Source organism: Pleurodeles waltl, chromosome 2_1, assembly GCF_031143425.1.
Source record: "Pleurodeles waltl isolate 20211129_DDA chromosome 2_1, aPleWal1.hap1.20221129, whole genome shotgun sequence".
Lineage (NCBI taxonomy): Eukaryota > Metazoa > Chordata > Amphibia > Caudata > Salamandridae > Pleurodeles > Pleurodeles waltl.
Genome location: NC_090438.1, coordinates 93,442,836 through 93,459,792, shown reverse-complemented (window position 1 = coordinate 93,459,792; position 16,957 = coordinate 93,442,836). Strand labels below are relative to the sequence as shown.

At 45.6% G+C, this 16,957-nt stretch overlaps 1 protein-coding gene across 4 annotated transcripts in view; it reads right to left on the bottom strand.

Annotated features, from left to right (window-relative positions):
* AMER1 (APC membrane recruitment protein 1) overlaps positions 1-8,314 on the bottom strand; it is a 47,455-nt gene extending 39,141 nt beyond the window's left edge. The window contains exon 1 of one of the 4 annotated variants that reach the window (XM_069210570.1): positions 8,207-8,314. The gene's annotated coding sequence lies outside the window, so the exon portion shown is untranslated. The remainder of the gene's footprint in view (positions 1-8,206) is intronic. The other 3 variants (XM_069210587.1, XM_069210578.1, XM_069210598.1) reach the window with 3 other exon arrangements.
* Between the last annotated feature and the right edge of the window lie 8,643 nt (positions 8,315-16,957).

The window sequence follows — 16,957 nt, the reverse complement described above, 5'->3', positions numbered from 1 at the left end:
AGCGACCGGAAGGAGTACTTCGTCCCGACTCCACACGGCGTGGACAGCAAGGCGGCAAAGCAGCAGGAAGTGAAAGCAGAGGACGACGTGCAGGCCCATCCGAAGCATAAAAGAGAGTGTGAAGGGCTTTGGGTGGCGCTAATGTTTTCTTATTGAAAAAAAAAAAAATGATAGGTGGAACTCTCGAATTAATGTCAACAACTGGTAATTGCCTGCAACACATTCCGGTCCATGTTTTTCTGTGCCTCACTTATAAAGCCGAAAAAGGATGGAGCTGGCCTGGAGTTGCTTATGATCATGTTCAAAGTGGGCGTGGCCTAATAGCTCGGGCTGGACTATTTTGATTAGAGAAAACCTAGTGTTGATTTGCATATAACTGGTCCTTGTCAGAGGCGGCACACGTGGTTAATGCCTGCCTGTAGTTGGGGAGCGGTCAACACAATGATGGACTAGAACACGACCCACATTAATTACCAGCAGCAGTGATCAAGACCAGCATTACACACATGACTATTTTGTTGTTATTTCTCTCCCAGCCCAAATTCCCACAGTGGCCTTAAAGTTCGAAAAAGAGATGGATGGTTCCGATTAAAGAGGCTAGGCCGATTAACGCTTAAGTTAAACGCCGAATTTCTTGCTCGGTCTAATTCAGAACAAAAAGGGGAAAACAGAAAGGAGCAGAGATCTCCACATACATACACCCTCAACACAGAGAGAGAGGAGCGTAGCTGTACATACAAAGCAGCTGCAGAAACTGATTATCATAGGGATTAATAGCCGCCGCTGCAAGTTATTAATGCATGCAGGGCAAAAAGAAGGATCAACGAGTTACTGTAGCAGATAAAGATAAACCATGCAATATTCATTCTGATAGCATCAGCAAACAGTAGTTAAAATACACGTGCCAGACTAGGCAGCATTTATGCAATCGATTCGTCCACATAATTAAAAATTTGTATTTTGAGTGAAGAGATGCCTCGACTACCAAACCAATGCAATTAAAGGCTTATTCTGCTTCTGCATAGTCTCCTGAATTTTATCCCCATCTGAAAAGCATAAACACGCCTTTCGCTGAAACAAAAAAGGTCCATGCCACTGTCATACACGACATGAAACACTTTTAATAACCTGCCACGAAGCACTACGGCCGATCAACTTAAAATACTGCACCATCCTTAGCTCATCAACGCAGCGTTACAAATACTGGTGAGGGGCACTTTCAAGGAGTTCCCAACATTTGGAGATCATAAAACAGAAGTACTGCTCTGTTACCCAAGCAGCATCGTTTTGTGAGGCCAGGCGAGGAGGCCAGGATTCAAATTCCAGGACTCTGGTTCGATTATAAAACCAAGAGTCAGGTGTACCAGAGCACTCACAAGAAATCCCATCTTAATGAATTCAAGACTTTGCTTGGCATACATGGTCGTTATGCCGCATCACTGTCTTGCTACATATGCATTATGAAAAGTAAAACTGTGTACTAATGACACCTGGACTATGTACTCTTACAGAGAAGTCGCATTTGTTCAACGGTCTAGCCTTTAGAATGGATTAGAAGAAAGCGCAGTCTGCTTTTCTCCTTCACTAGCCTTCAAGCTATGAGAAACCCTGCTAGAAGGGAATGCATTTCCTTAGGTGCTTCATAACCATGGGAGCTAAAAGACACATAGATGTTGCATGACAAAAAGCGGTCAACATGCGTTGCCCGATGTAGTTTGATACGAGATTAGAATTGGATCATAGGCACAGACTGACAAGTTAAGTGATCAAGCTTTAATGGTTCAGCTGTGACATAAGGGAGTATCCCTTCTGAAGATGCCCGACATCGAGTCATGCGCTGGTGAATCTTCACTGGAGAAGGCTTGCTTAAAATATTTTCAGTAACAGTAAATTTAGGGGTTCGCCAAATATGTTCCAAAAGCGGGGTATTCTACACCCCAGAGGTCTTTCCTCATGTTTCCTCTGGTTACACTTCAAATGAACGATGGGCAGGCAGTGCTAACGTATGGGGTTTGATTGTGGCCTACTGGGGAATCTCATATCACGTGTTACACGTAACACACATAAAAACCAAGAACGTGGATAGCAATTTTTACGTTGAGCCTACCAAACAGCACAAGTCGCCTGGATGCAAAACCCCTACTGCGGGTTTACCGCCTCCCAGCTGCTACCACTTGTTGGGTTCACTGGCACTATCATTTGCTTGCTTCTTATTTGATGGCTTTCCTTGTCCAAGCTTGTCCATCTTGTGTTTATCTATTCACTGGAGCATAGCCTCTTCACAATCTCTCTGACTGTCTTTTACTCATCCACTGCTCACTAAAGAGAAGTACATTTTTATTTTGCTTTACAAGCTCTATGAAAATTATGTTGTGTTTTCCAGCTCTCTCCCTCAAAAATTGTTGCTGGTCCCTTCCTATTAAAAAAGTGCCTTTGAGCTACTAGTTCAGCTTTTTTTTTTTTTATTATTGGCTGATCCACCACAGAATAGTAAATAAAAAATGGCACTGTCGGTTTGTAGGTGTGCGTTCAGAGAGACACATGCGTGTGTTACCATGCATTTGTGTGCCTACAACATAATAAGGATGCTGTGGCCGCATTACTGCCCTTTTTGTCACTATTTTTGTCTTTACTGGCCATGCCCATGTTGCACAGCATCTTGCCAATGTGGTACATCATCGCTGAAAAGCATTGGCAAAGTCAGCATGTCCCAGAGGAGAGACCTACTGGCTTTGTCTACACTTGTTAATTCTACAAGCGGTGACTATTAGTATGGAGTAAATGACTCCCATCTGTCTTCTATAGCATTTTGTCAAACCTAAAGTATTAACATTAAGAATTATAACATCTGGGGATAGTATCCAGCCCTAAAATCACAAATGACTTGATAGGCAACTCAGGATTGTTATGTAACCCAACCCGTAACGATAACAATTAAGTAGGTGTTTAGTTTTAAGCTACGAGAAGACTGGAATAACAAATACAAGCCCCCGTGTCGAATCTATAAATATATTGTAATTTTACTACTTATATAAAGTTATTATTTTGTCTGCTATAAAAGACAGCATATTTTTTAATTAATTTTGAAGCAGCTATGAATTTGAGAGCAAGCGCAGTTGCTTGTCCGAGTAATATTTTCTACAGCTGATTCACCATCCTTGAGAGCAGTGTGCCTCTTCCAAGCTCCTTTGCAGCACGGATCAGATGTTTCTCAACCTACCACAGAATTTGACTATCATTTAAGTTTGAGTTTAGAAATATACACACACACACAAAGGGAACAAAACAGAATGAGTCATTAACCCTCTGGCCAGATATGGGTCACATTCAAATGCCTACTCCATATTGATTTATAACACCTTGCCTGTCCAAAAAGTGCTACAAGTTATCGCAAGATGACAACTAGCACTTTACAAAACACCTAAATAAACAGGTTCCTCTTCAGAGGCTTGAAGGAGTCCTGTCTGTAGATGCAGCCCCATGGTATTCTTCTCTGAAACCTCAGCTCTTCACCCGCACCTTCTCTTTGTACGTGAAAACAGCTGGGAGAAGCGAGCAGATACCCACTCTCGGAGGGAGGAAGCTCTGTGAGAAGGGTCCCATCTTTGTTGCATAACAACCCGTTTGTGGTTGGAGCCACAACTTAAGAAACGACTTATTTGGCTTGGTGTTTAAGTCCATAGTTTTAACTATGTAAAAATGCTTCACTGGGCACGGACATAAACCAGAATAAACGATATATACGAGTGCATGTGCTTGAACGTGGTGTTGTGACACTTTAAAGCAGTTTCTGTGCTTTGGAGTAAGTGCATTCTATGAACTATGCACTACAATGCCTTCAGTTCCACGTCACAGATCATGTGCTACAAAGGGTTTTGAAAACATTGCAAAGCATATGTTTTTGCAAAAAACAAATTGCAAGCCTGCACCAGGAAGTGGATTTCCTATTTTACAAACACACATAAGCATTTGTTTTCAGAAACAAGGCTAAGCGCACGCTGCTCAGGCGAATGTACAACATGCATACACAGCCATCGATCACAGTATGGCAAATCGAACATTTAAATCGGCAGTCTATAAAGAGAGTAGCTTATGCTAAATTATGTTTAATATTTAATTTGGATAACACCAACATGTATTATATACAGCACACTGCATCGAAACCACTACAAACTGCTGTAGCAAGATCAATATAAAAAAAAGTTGTTGTTGGGGGTCATTCCAATTTCAACTAAGTCACAGGGCATGGACTTTTCAAAGAGCTTTGGTAATGTCACAATCACCTGTATTTTGTGCAGTGAAGTCGGATGCACAAAGTGTATTTGTATTGGCCTACAAAGCGAATAAAGACGGGCGTGACTTGCATCAAAACAAAGCACCTTTGGACAAGGCTAGTGCACAATGCAAACTGTGTGTAAAGTCTAAGCATGTTAGCGGTAAAACAAAGTGGTTCACACATGACATTTCCTGCATGGACCATTGAAACAAAAAGTGGCCACACCGTCAGAAGTCTGAGCCAGGCAAGAGAACTACAATGTGGGTGAAAATAAAGGAGCCTCTCTGGAAAGGATTAACTAAAGCTGCGCGGAACGTGAGAGCGAGCCCTCTCCCGCCTCCTGACAGCTGCTCCCGAGGCGGATTAACCACAACAATAATAACAAACCAGCCGGAGCAGGCGCCGGCTCCCCGGAGGCCCGCTGCCTGGGAAGGGAGGCTGCCAGCAACAGGGCCGTCGCGAACCACAGGCTGACACCGGAGGAGCCGTGCTGGGGAGACGGGGCCAGCCTGGAGCCGGCAAGGAAGGCCTAGAGCCACCGAGCTCCGCTGGTAACCACACACCACTAGCCCACGGTTCCTCGTGGCGAGGAAGGGCCAGTCTGCAGCCAGCGCCCGGTCACAGCAGAGAAAGGCCTGGAGCAACCGAGCCCGTCACAAACCATACCCAAAGCTCTTTCACGCGAGACAGGTCAGCTGACATACAGAGCACGGTTACAGCACAGGGAGGCCTTGGAGCTAAGGGACCCTGGCACAAACCACGCACCACTAGCCCACGGTTCCTTGGAGCTAAGGGACCCTGGCACAAACCACGCACCACTAGCCCACGGTTCCTCGTGGCGAGGAAGGGCCAGTCTGCAGCCAGCGCTCGGTCACAGCAGAGAAAGGCCTGGAGCAACCGAGCCCGTCACAATCCATACAATGGCCCAAAGCTCTTTCACGCAAGACAGGTCTGCTGACATACAGAGCACAGTCACAGCACAGGGAGGTCTACCAGCAGCCGAGCCCTGTCACAAACCACACACTGCTAGCCTAAGGCTCTCTCAGGGTGAGACAGGTCTGCTTACACACAGGGCACAGTTACAGCACAGGGAGGTCTAACAGTAACCGAGCCCTCTCACAAACCACACATTACCAGCCTCAGGCTCTCTCAGGGAGACAGGTCTGCTGACATACAGAGCAGGGTTACAGCACAGGGAGGTCTACCAGCAACCGAGCCCGTCACAAACCACACACTGCTAGCCTAAGGCTCTCTCAGGGAGACAGGACCTGCCTGCATACAGAGCAGGGTTACAGCACAGGGAAGCCGAGGGGCAACCGAGCCCGGTCACAATCCATACAATGGCCCAAAGCTCTTTCACGCAAGACAGGTCTGCTTACATACAGAGCACAGTCACAGCACAGGGAGTTCTACCAGCAACCGAGCCCGTCAAATACCACACACTGCTAGCCTAAGGCTCTCTCAGGGTGAGACAGGTCTGCTTACATACAGAGCACAGTCACAGCACAGGGAGGTCTACCAGCAACCGAGCCCGTCAAATACCACACACTGCTAGCCTAAGGCTCTCTCAGGGTGAGACAGGTCTGCTTACATACAGAGCACAGTCACAGCACAGGGAGGTCTACCAGCAACCGAGCCCGTCACAAACCACACACTGCTAGCCTAAGGCTCTCTCAGGGCGAGACAGGTCTGCCTGCACACAGAGCAGGGTTACAGCACAGGGAAGCCGAGGGGCAACCGAGTCCTGTCACAAACCACACATTACTAACCCGAGGCTCTCTCAGGGCGACAGGGCCTGTCTGCAGCTAGAACGCGGCCACAACACAGGGACATCTGCCAGCAACCGGCCCCGTCATTATCCAGAGGCTGAATGCTGGGGGGCAGGGGGGGCAGAGCTGCCTGAGCCAGCACAGGAAGGTATACTAGTACCCGAGCCCAGTCACAATGCACAGATGAAATGCTGGCTAGACAGAGCCAGCTTGAAATCAGCAGAGGCCACGAGCCCCACACTGCAGACATACTGGTCTCACGGACCAGTATAGCAAAGGCATGCCAGGGTTAATTCGGCCCCCTGGAACCAGCATATTGCAGAAAACTACCCACGGTGCAGTCATGGAGACCACAGACCAGGGAAGTCTCCCAGCAAACGAGACAAGCTGCAAATCACAGACTGCTGACCCGAGGCTCTCTCACTTGAAAGCTACGCCCATCACAAGATGTAGCCACGGGGTATGTGTGAAGGAAAAGGACTCGCGTCCAACTGACCTCTGTTACAGGTGACACAAGGTAGCGGCCACCACCATCACCACTGTCTGGAAACAAGGAGACCCAGTCACAAACCATGCGCTGAACCCCTGTTGAGCACAACTTTGAAAGGTACGTCTCTCTGAAGCCAGCAACAAAGGATCAGTTGGTGCACACAGTGGAACTCTCACAAACCACAACCACGGTAGTCACCACAAACCACGGCCAACCTCATCACCACCAGGTAAACGTCTGCAACCAAACCCTGTTACTACACGCACATACCCCTGATTTCTGGCAGAGAATAATACATACACCCACACCCCTCAACCAGAGAGTCTTTGATAAGCCACTTCTCACAGTCAGACACTTCTATGGCAGTGAGCATCTGATATATCCCCGAGTCAGACAAGTCTGAGTGGCTTTGATAGACCAGACACCTCCCCCTGTTAGACAGTCTGAAGTGGCTGTAATAGGCGCGGCTGTAAATTGACACTACTGCTATTCTGTCGACGTCTAACACAGCATCTCTTTTTACCTATGCGCGTTTAAACGTTTAAGGGTAGTTAGGGACTGGACACCCCCTGCAGCCAGTTAACTCAGAAAAGCTGCCGTATGTCTACCATGCATGTTAGTACATTTGATGAACTGTAGACAGACACCTCCATCAATCGAGCAAGTCTGAGGGGATGAAACGATCAAAGAACTTCCTTGTTCAGACAGAAATTGAGAGACTAGCGACAATTAAATCACTAGGACAAGTTATATCTTGCTTCGTAAACTGTACTGACGGGTACAGAACTTGAAAGAGTATGTCGGAACGGCAGCCGAGGAAAACCTCCATAATTTACACAGTTTTGGTGGGTACCTGGAAGTTCTACAACTTCCAAACATAAAATGCACACACAGATATACGAGCCAGTGAGAGTCAATAACCCTTCGAATAAAAAAGGCTCAGATTTTTGACATGGCTCTACCTGTGGGGTGGTGTTCAAGGAAGAAACCTGAGCTTGTTAAGGGGATGGAGAGACTTCTTTCTGTGAATAGGCGGGAGGGTAGATAGGCTGTGGGACCTTTCTGGATGCCAAAGTGTGCAACCCCCGTAGGGATTTTCAGAACGGGGTGAATAGAACTAAAGTGACTTTTTTGGGTCATCAAACACAGGGACTGTTTAGAGATCTGTTCATCAAACTAGAAATCTTGTTTTGTCTAGTCAAATTCAGTAACCGGTAAACAGTAGAGAGTGGAAAAATAGAGGCGCCTTTGCAAATAAAGTTATTTTTCCTTGGAACTGCTGTCCAAAGTTCGTGCTTTCCCATGGATACGTATCTCAACAGTTTGTACTGAAGTAAATAATGTAAGACTCTTCTGAGACGCAGCCAAATAACCACATGTATTAGGAGTGTGTAATGGTACCAGTGAGACCATACGTGTAACACACATGGAAGGGGGGTATCAACCCCCCCGCCCCCCCAGAGAGCTGCTGCCTGTGAAGCCCCATTTGGATAAGGGGGTCTCACAGCCCCCCAACTCGTACCTGCACACCCCAGACTGCCAACCCGCAGCCCCCAGTTATAGCTACGGGCATACTCCCCGACCCCACGCACTCCTCCCAGCCCTGCCCGCCGCCTCCACCTCCGGCCCCTCCCGTCCGATGATAACCCCTGGATCCGGTGGCCCCGTTACCTGGGCTCTCCCGACCCCGGCATCGGCGCTACCTGCTCTGCACCGACCTCGCAGCCGCCCCTTCGCCCGCCGTAGTCACTAGTTGCCGTTTAGACGAAAAACCCTTCGCAACGGCGCAACACCACGTGATGCATACGTCACGAAACAATATAGTGGAAGCCTGCCAGGGTGGGAGTTCAGAAGAAGCGCAACCGTCCTTCAAAAAAAAACCCTACCAGTGCAAGTCCTGCCGAAAGAGCCCAAAACAAATCCAACCTACAAAAGTTCGAGAAGAGGCTAAAAAAGAGCGACGAACATTGAATCAGGACGCAAGATTATCAATGGAAAAAGAGCTGTCGAGAGCTAAAAGCACTGATAGCCGTTGCTTTTTAGGGTACTGCTGCCCACCTTCCTTGGAGCGCTGTGCTACCTTTTGCCGAGGTCCCAGCTTAGAAATACCACATACATACGAAAAGTACCGGTGAACATACATCAGGAATCTTGTTAGGAATTTTATGGTCTGCATTTCAAAAGGGAACAGTTGCCACCCCTATTGATTCTCCTAGTATTCTGACTGGCTTTGTCATAAAAATATTTGTGATGGAGCCTACATTTTAGCTCTGTTTCTCATGTCACTAAAGTCAGTAGACTGCGACAAGTTTATATTATGAAAGCAAGATGAGGGGAAAAACTGACATAGAAAGCTACACTGACAAGCATTTTAAAATGTGCAGTTAGCTTGTATTTCACAGTTGGACATTGGAGCCTTTTCAGTTAAATCACATGCTAGAAAGTTAAGGTTGATGGTAAAATGTAGTTTAGACTCTAAACTTATAGCCAATATAGAAACAAATTTAGATTTCGTGTGTTTTATGAAAGATTAACTACTTTAAAATTACAGGCAAGTGAGAAAACACACTTCTCTGTTATACCTAATGTAATGCAATAACAAAGCTTTTCCAATTTATCTGAAATGTTTTAGTTATAATGATGAAGTGATGTTAATGCTGAATTTATGTTTGCATGAGTGTTTTATTAACAAGTATAAATCAATTACTTTTTTTTTTGTGTTAGGATAACCAAGGCACGCAGAGCTTGCATTTTACAGTTATGTAAAAATGCTGAATTGTTTTTTATAATGCAAAGTTTTTTTATATTCTAATGTGTTAAATTCTATAATGGGTTATATTTAAATGTGTTAATTTCTGTATGATGTTTTACCCTAGCTCAATGGTGCTGTTTCCAGGCAACCAGGATGCTTACACTTCTGGAAGCCGGCATGGGGATTCCAAGAAGCTGAGTAGGCAGACAGTTGGCCGAGATCAGGAGCTGATCAGGGATCGTTATATGTAGCTCCAATAAAAGTTGTTATATATTCGATACAATTTTGCCATTTGTCTTCCCAAAATTGGTGACGAGGATGGGATGCGTTAAGAGGACCCTTGAGAAAATAAGGACAGACTAAGAAAAGTTTTGCGGATATATATTGAGCCAATATGACCCCTGGATCGGTTATAAAGAAAATGTATGTGCTATTCAGGAGGCTGATGTTGGTGGCTGATCTGTGCATTAGGGACACTGAAAGAAGATAAGGTACAGCTCAAGTCTGTGAAATTCCCAGGCTGTGTGAACTTAGCGATAGTCACCATTCATTTTAGGCACAAGACTGCCTTCCGTTTCTTGCATAAGGTGTGCAAGTGCAGCAGATTGGGGAAGTCGAGGGCATTGTCAGGCCTCAGAGATAAACAAAGAACAGACTTACCTGTTCTGGGTGCATCTTTTGAAGGTGAGGCACGTTCTCTAGTCTGCGGAGAGGTCTGTGGCAAGCTAGCAAAACATGCACCTCTGAAAAGCGTTTTTCGAATTGATGATGTGCCTTCTCAGGCTAATGCAGCGGCTCCTGGCAACTAACTAGGCGTGTACCTCTGACGTCGGACGCCTTACGCAGTTCACATAGGAGTGCTTGACACCTTGAAAAACTTACATCATGAGTAACTTAGCAACCTGCTGATGCGCAATATATGTTAAGATGGAAAAATAACGCGATCAGTCGAAAGCATTTTCTTGCACTATAAGAAGAGCGTTGTGCGAGGCATCAGTGACAGGCACACAGTAACCAGGAAAAATCAATGCTGCCTGTCAGTAAAATATCTGTGAAAGGCACACCATAATAGGATTAACCAACGCTGCCTGTCTGTCAAGTTTTAATTATCGAGGAAACCGGTGACAGGCACACCCATTCAACACAATCTACCTAAAAAAGAGATAAGCATGGTGGGAAATTTCAAAGGTGACTTATATTGAAATTAACTGTTTGCAACCACATACAGTGGACATATTAAACTCGGTGACAGGCACACCACCTGTCAATGAATTTATGTTTTTAAGGGTTGTTAATGAATGACACATTTATTCCAGCATAGAGGCAACAGTTTTAAATTTAGTGAAATGCAAATATTGAGAACGTTTTTTCTGAGTAAATTGTCCTGAAAGGTTCTTCACCCGGGCTGAGGAAAGGAGTGTAGTGTTTAAAGTATATCCAAATAGGAATATATTTACTTAAGATGGCATCGCAATCTATACCCCCGCCACCAGCACTTTTACAAAACCCAGGACAACCATGCATGGGGTGAGAAGACTAAAATGAAACTTTTGAAACTTATTTAGAAGCCATAGGTGCAAGCAATTATGCAGCAAAGAGGAAATTAGCAATTGTTAAACATTGTTTAGGACTGGAAGGGAGAAAAGTACTGAAAACCTTACCGAGAACTACATTAGAAAGAAAAATTATAGATGCAGAGTCAGACAATGAAAAAGAAGATGAATATGAAGAAGCCCCAAAAGCTTCAGAGGAAAATTATGGGAAAAAAGTTAGCATAGTAGTGGAAAAACATAAAAAAAATGTCCTGGGCTCAAATACAAGAAGAAACAATAGAACAATATATAGCAAACATGAGAAGACTTGCAGTAACATGTAAGTTTAAAGATTTTAGAGATGAAATTATAAGAGATCAGATAATAAACAGGATGCATAATGTTAAGATTCAAGAAAAAACATCTTGGTCTGAAGAATCCCACCTTAGACAAAACCATTGAGGTAGATGAAAAACACATCTTGTTATATAAAGGAATTGGGAGGTGTTGGGACAAAGAAAGAAGGCTATGAAACAAAGATAAATGAAATGGATGTAGTGAAAAGAGCTATAAAGAATCTGAGGAGGAATAAAAACTAAAAGAAGAGATAAAGAAAGGGCAAAGACAAAAGCTTGTTTCAGGTGTGGACGTCTGAAACACACAGCTGATACAGATCATTGTCCTGCAGCCAAAAGCAAATGTTATAAATGTAAAACAATTGGGCACTTTGCAAGAGTCTGTATAATGTCTGAAATTCCAAAATTCAAAAATTGGTAAATTTGGTAGAAAATAAAAATATGACAGAATATGATGAAATATCATGTGAAAGTGATGAAGAGGATGTCAACATGTTGGCAGTATGTGAAATGGAACCAGCAGTGTATGAAGGGTCCAAAGTGAAAAAGGATAGTTATCATCCCCCCAAGTGCGTAGTCCAAGTAAACAGAAAAGAAGTGCAATTCTGAGCAGATTCTTGCTCCCCATTTACTCTCATCAACAAATTTACATGGGAGAGTCTGGAAGTTTAAAAATTGTACCCAGCTAATGTAGAACCAGAGGGATATTGTGGTGGGAAATTGCCAATTTTAGGGTATTTTATAGCAAACATGGGATTTCAAGACAGGCAAGTTAAAGGGAAACTAAATGTGGTTGAGAAAGGAAGATCCTTGTTGGGATGGAAGGAGCAACATGTTTTAGACTTGATCTTAAATCCCAATCACCCTAAATAAGTACTGTTAACAATGTTGCAGGAGGAGGATGAATGGGTCAACAAGTTTCCTACATTATTCATGAAAGAGTTAGGTTGCTTGAAGAAGTTTGAGCACCTCATTGTGCTGAAAGCGGGGGCAGTACTGAGAGTGCACAAGGTACACAATGTTCCGCTTGCACTGAGAGGCTTCTTAAAAGAAGAACTACAGAGACTGTGCAAGGAAGGCATTATAGAATCCATTGAGGCTTCAGAATGGTTAAGTCCGATTGTAATCGCTAAGGAGCCCAATGGGAAGATTCAAATGTGTGTAGACCTGAGATATTTAAACAACAATATTTGGATTCACCGTCATCCCCTTCCCTGCATAAATTAAATCTTAGCAAATGTAAAGGGAGGAAAGTGTTTTACCACTTTAGACCTGTCAAGTGCTTATCACCATGTGTTATTAGAGAAAGGTTTTGTTTTGTGAGGATATCTTTCGTATGGAGGGATGCCCAGCAGAGATATTGATGGATAATGGCCCCCAATGTTTGTCAGAGGAATTCAAAACATTCCTTAAGAAGTGGGGGATCAAGCATTGCAAAACCCCAGTATATATCCTAAAGAGAATAGTCTGATAGAGCGATTTAACCAAGTGTTGGTTGTGTATTAAGCTGGCAACTTCAGCTAATGTCTGTTGGAGAAGCCAAGTCAAAGATATGCTATGGAACTACAGAACTACTTCTCATTCTGCGACTGGGGAGACACCTTTTTACTTACTCAAAGGTAGAGTACCATGTACTGTAGCAGTGCCAGCATGGATGTCCAGGTCGGGAAACAGAAAACTAAATTATCGATGGTTGTAGGAGAGGGTTGAGAAATATCAGGCTGCTTACCAGTGAAGACATAATGAAAGAATAAAGAAAAGTAGCAATGAAATTGTGCCAGGATTGCTTGTGAGAGTATCTTTAGACAATTGGGTGAGGAAAGGTTGCTCCAAGTTTTCTCCTTCTAAGAAAGTGATGGAAGGGAGGAGTAACAATATCAAATTGTGAGACGGTAAATGGTGGAATGCTAGAAATGTATCTATTTGCAATGAAGCAGAATGACAAGAATGGTTAGGGTTAAATAAGGACCTAACTGTAAGAAATGATATGTCACGTCAGAAGAGAGCCAATCAAAACCTAGCACCAGAAAAAAATAAGACCCAAATGGCTAGGAAATTACATTTGTGAGTAAACATATATTATCAAGGACATGTGTTTCCGGGAATTGTTTCTATAAAAAGGGGGATGTGTTATATTCTAATGTGTTACATTCTGTAATGTGTTATATTTAAATGTGTTAATTTCTGTATGATGCTTTATCCTAGCTCAGTGATGGTGCCTCCAGGCAACCAGGATGATTTCACTTCTGGAATCCGGCATGGGGATTCCGAGAAGCTGAGTAGGCAGACAGTTGCTAGTGATCAGTAGGTGAACAGGGTTTGTTATATGTAGCGCCTATAAAGTTGTTATATTCAATACAGTTTGGCATTTGTCTTCCCAAAAGACTTCTTTCAGATTTCGTTCCCATGAGAAGCAAAGTCCCATTTGTAAAAAGTATACTGTTCAACTGTAGAAGAACTATATCCATTTGGTCTTGAGAGTTTTGTATTACAGGAACATGGGCTGAAATTGTATACATTTGTTACAACCCATTGGGGTCACACGGAAAAGGAGATGTTCCCATGATAGACTTGGGAAAATGTTGAACGGTTGCAACCTGAAGTCTAGAGATAATTTATGATTGGATCATGTCCCTTTAGCGTAACATTAACTGACACTAGAAACCAATTGGAACATTTCATGTGGATTAATATACTGTTAGCTGATCGAACTTTGTGGAGAAGCAGTCTTGTCTTGGTCTGAGACAGACACTTTCCTGATGCTTGCAGATGCCTTGCTGACCAGATGCTCTGCTGATGAAGATTTCCTGAATGCTGTATCCCTTGGAGAGGTATATTCCTCTCTGCCATTTGCCCTTGACCCTTGAAATGCGCCCTTTAGGTTAGAATCTCCACCATGCTGACGCTTATTTTTAGGTAGAGTCCTGTAGCCCGAGTTATTCTGTTTTTTTTATATATATTCTTTTTGTCCTTTTTTGTATTTTTGTATTTTGATTGCATGTGTTTCCCCCAACACATATTTCCTCAATTTGGTTAGCTGTGGGGTTGATCTAAAATCAAATCAAATCATTAGCATTTATAAAGCGCGCTACTCACCCGTGCGGGTCTCAAGGCGCTAGGGACAAAGGGGGTGGTTATCGCTGCTCGAACAGCCAGGTCTTTAGGAGTCTCCGGAAAGCGGAGTGGTCCTGGGTGGTCCTGAGGCTGGTGGGGAGGGAGTTCCAGGTCTTGGCCGCCAGGAAGGAGAAAGATCTCCCACCCGCCGTGGAGCGTCGGATGCGAGGGACGGCGGCGAGTGCGAGGCCAGAGGAGCGGAGGGGGCGGGTGGGGACGTAGAAGTTGAGGCGTCTGTTGAGGTATTCCGGTCCCTTGTCGTGGAGGGCTTTGTGTGCGTGGGTGAGAAGTCGGAAGGTGATCCTTTTGCTGACTGGGAGCCAATGCAGGTGTCTCAGGTGTGCGGAGATGTGGCTGTTGCGGGGTACGTCGAGGATGAGGTGGGCTGAGGCGTTTTGAATGCGTTGCAGGCGATTTTGGAGTTTGGCGGTGGTCCCAGTGTAGAGGGTGTTGCCGTAGTCCAGGCGGCTCGTGACGAGGGCGTGGGTCACGGTTTTTCTGGTGTCGGCGGGGATCCAGCGGAAGATCTTGCGGAGCATGCGGAGGGTGAGGAAGCAGGCGGAGGACACGGCGTTGACTTGCTTGGTCATGGTGAGAAGGGGGTCCAAGATGAAGCCGAGGTTGCGGGCGTGGTCTGCGGGGGTCGGTGCGGTGCCGAGGGCCGTGGGCCACCAGGAGTCGTCCCAGGCGGACGGGGTGTTGCCGAGGATGAGGACTTCAGTTTTTTCAGAGTTCAGCTTTAGGCGGCTGAGCCTCATCCAATCTGCGACGTCCTTCATACCCTCTTATAGGTTGGTCTTGGCGCTGGCGGGGTCCTTGGTGAGGGAGAGTATAAGTTGGGTGTCGTCGGCGTAGGAGGTGATGATGATGTCGTGCTTGCGTACGATGTTAGCGAGGGGGCTCATGTAGACATTGAAGAGTGTTGGGCTGAGTGATGAGCCTTGAGGTACGCCGCAGATGATCTCAGTGGGTTCTGAGCGAAACGGAGGGAGGTAGACTCTTTGGGAGCGGTTTACGAGGAAGGAGGCGATCCAGTCCAGGGCCTGGTCTTGGATCCCGGTGGAGCGGAGGCGGGTGATTAGGGTGCGGTGACAGACGGTGTCAAAGGCAGCCGAGAGGTCGAGAAGAATGAGGGCGACTGTTTCACCGTTGTCCATCAGGGTTCTGATGTCGTCTGTGACTGAGATGAGGGCGGTTTCAGTGCTGTGGTTGGTTCGGAATCCGGTCTGTGAGGGGTCGAGCAGGTTGTTGTCTTCCAGGAAGGTGGTCAGCTGTTTGTTGACGGTCTTCTCTATTACTTTGGCTGGGAAAGGCAGAAGGGAGATGGGGCGGAAGTTTTTCAGGTCGCTCGGGTCAGCCGTAGGTTTCTTTAGTAGGGCGTTGACTTCGGCGTGTTTCCAGCATTCGGGGAAGGTAGCAGAAGAAAAAGATGAGTTGATGACGGTCTGGAGGTGCGGGGCGATGATGTTGTCGGCTTTGTTAAAGATGAAGTGCGGGCAGGGGTCCGAAGGGGCGCCGGAGTGGATAGAGTTCATGATGGATTTGGTTTCTTCCGTGCTGATGTGGGTCCAGTTGTTGAGGGTGATGGTCGGGGATGTGGGTTCAGTGGTGTTAGGTTGGGTCTGGTGTCCGAAGCTGTCGTGGAGGTCGCTGATCTTGCGATGGAAGAAAGTGGCGAGGGATTCGCATAGATCCTGTGAGGGCGTGACGGCGTTGGCGCTGGGGTTGGAGAACTCCTTGACGATGCTGAAGAGTTCTCTGCTGTTGTGGCTGTTTTTGTCCAGTCTGTCGGTGAAAAAATTCCTTTTGGCAGTGCGGATCAGGTGGTGGTGTTTGCGGGTAGCGTTCTTGAGGGCGGTCATGTTGTCAGCGGTGCGGTCCTTGCACCAGGCTTTCTCAAGTGCGCGACAAGTTTTCTTTGATTCTTTGAGGGTGTCAGAGAACCAGAGGGGTTTCTTGGTGTTGTTCTGTCGCTGCGAGCGTTTGAGGGGAGCAAGGTTGTCTGCGCAGTTGGAGATCCAGTTTGTGAGGTTGAGGGCTGCGACGTTGGGGTCGGTGGTGAGGGTGGGTTGGTTGGCGGCGAGTGCGGCGAAGAGTTGCTCTTCAGGGATCTTGTTCCACTGTCGGCGAGGGATGGGTTGAGTGCGGAGGTGGCGGGTCTCGCCAATGATTATTGACTTAATTGAATTTTAATTTTCTAAATGATTGTGAAATCTGAGCACCACATGATTTCCATGTTTCAGAACTTTCTGTTAACTTTCTGTATTATTCTTCTTGAAGCTTAATTTTGCTGATGTTAGTCCGCCTGAACTTATTTCGTCAACTTGGGCAACCCTTGGTGATTATGTATCTTTATAACTTGGTTTTGCGCATAGTCTATGTTTGACTTGGCCTTTTTTGCATGGTCAGCTCCAAACTTTTTTACTCCTTCCCCCTATTTTTTCTGACCTGTTTTTGTTGGCTTTAGGACTCTGGGCACTTTACTACTGCTGACCAGTGATGAAGTACAAGTGCTCTCTGTTTAAATTGTATTTGTGATTGGCTTATCCACGATTGGCATATTTGATTTACTAGTAAATCCCTGGTGAAGTGCACCAGAGGTGTCCAGGGCCTGTAAATCAAATGCTACTAGTGGGCCTGCAGCACTGATTGTACCACCCACACGAGG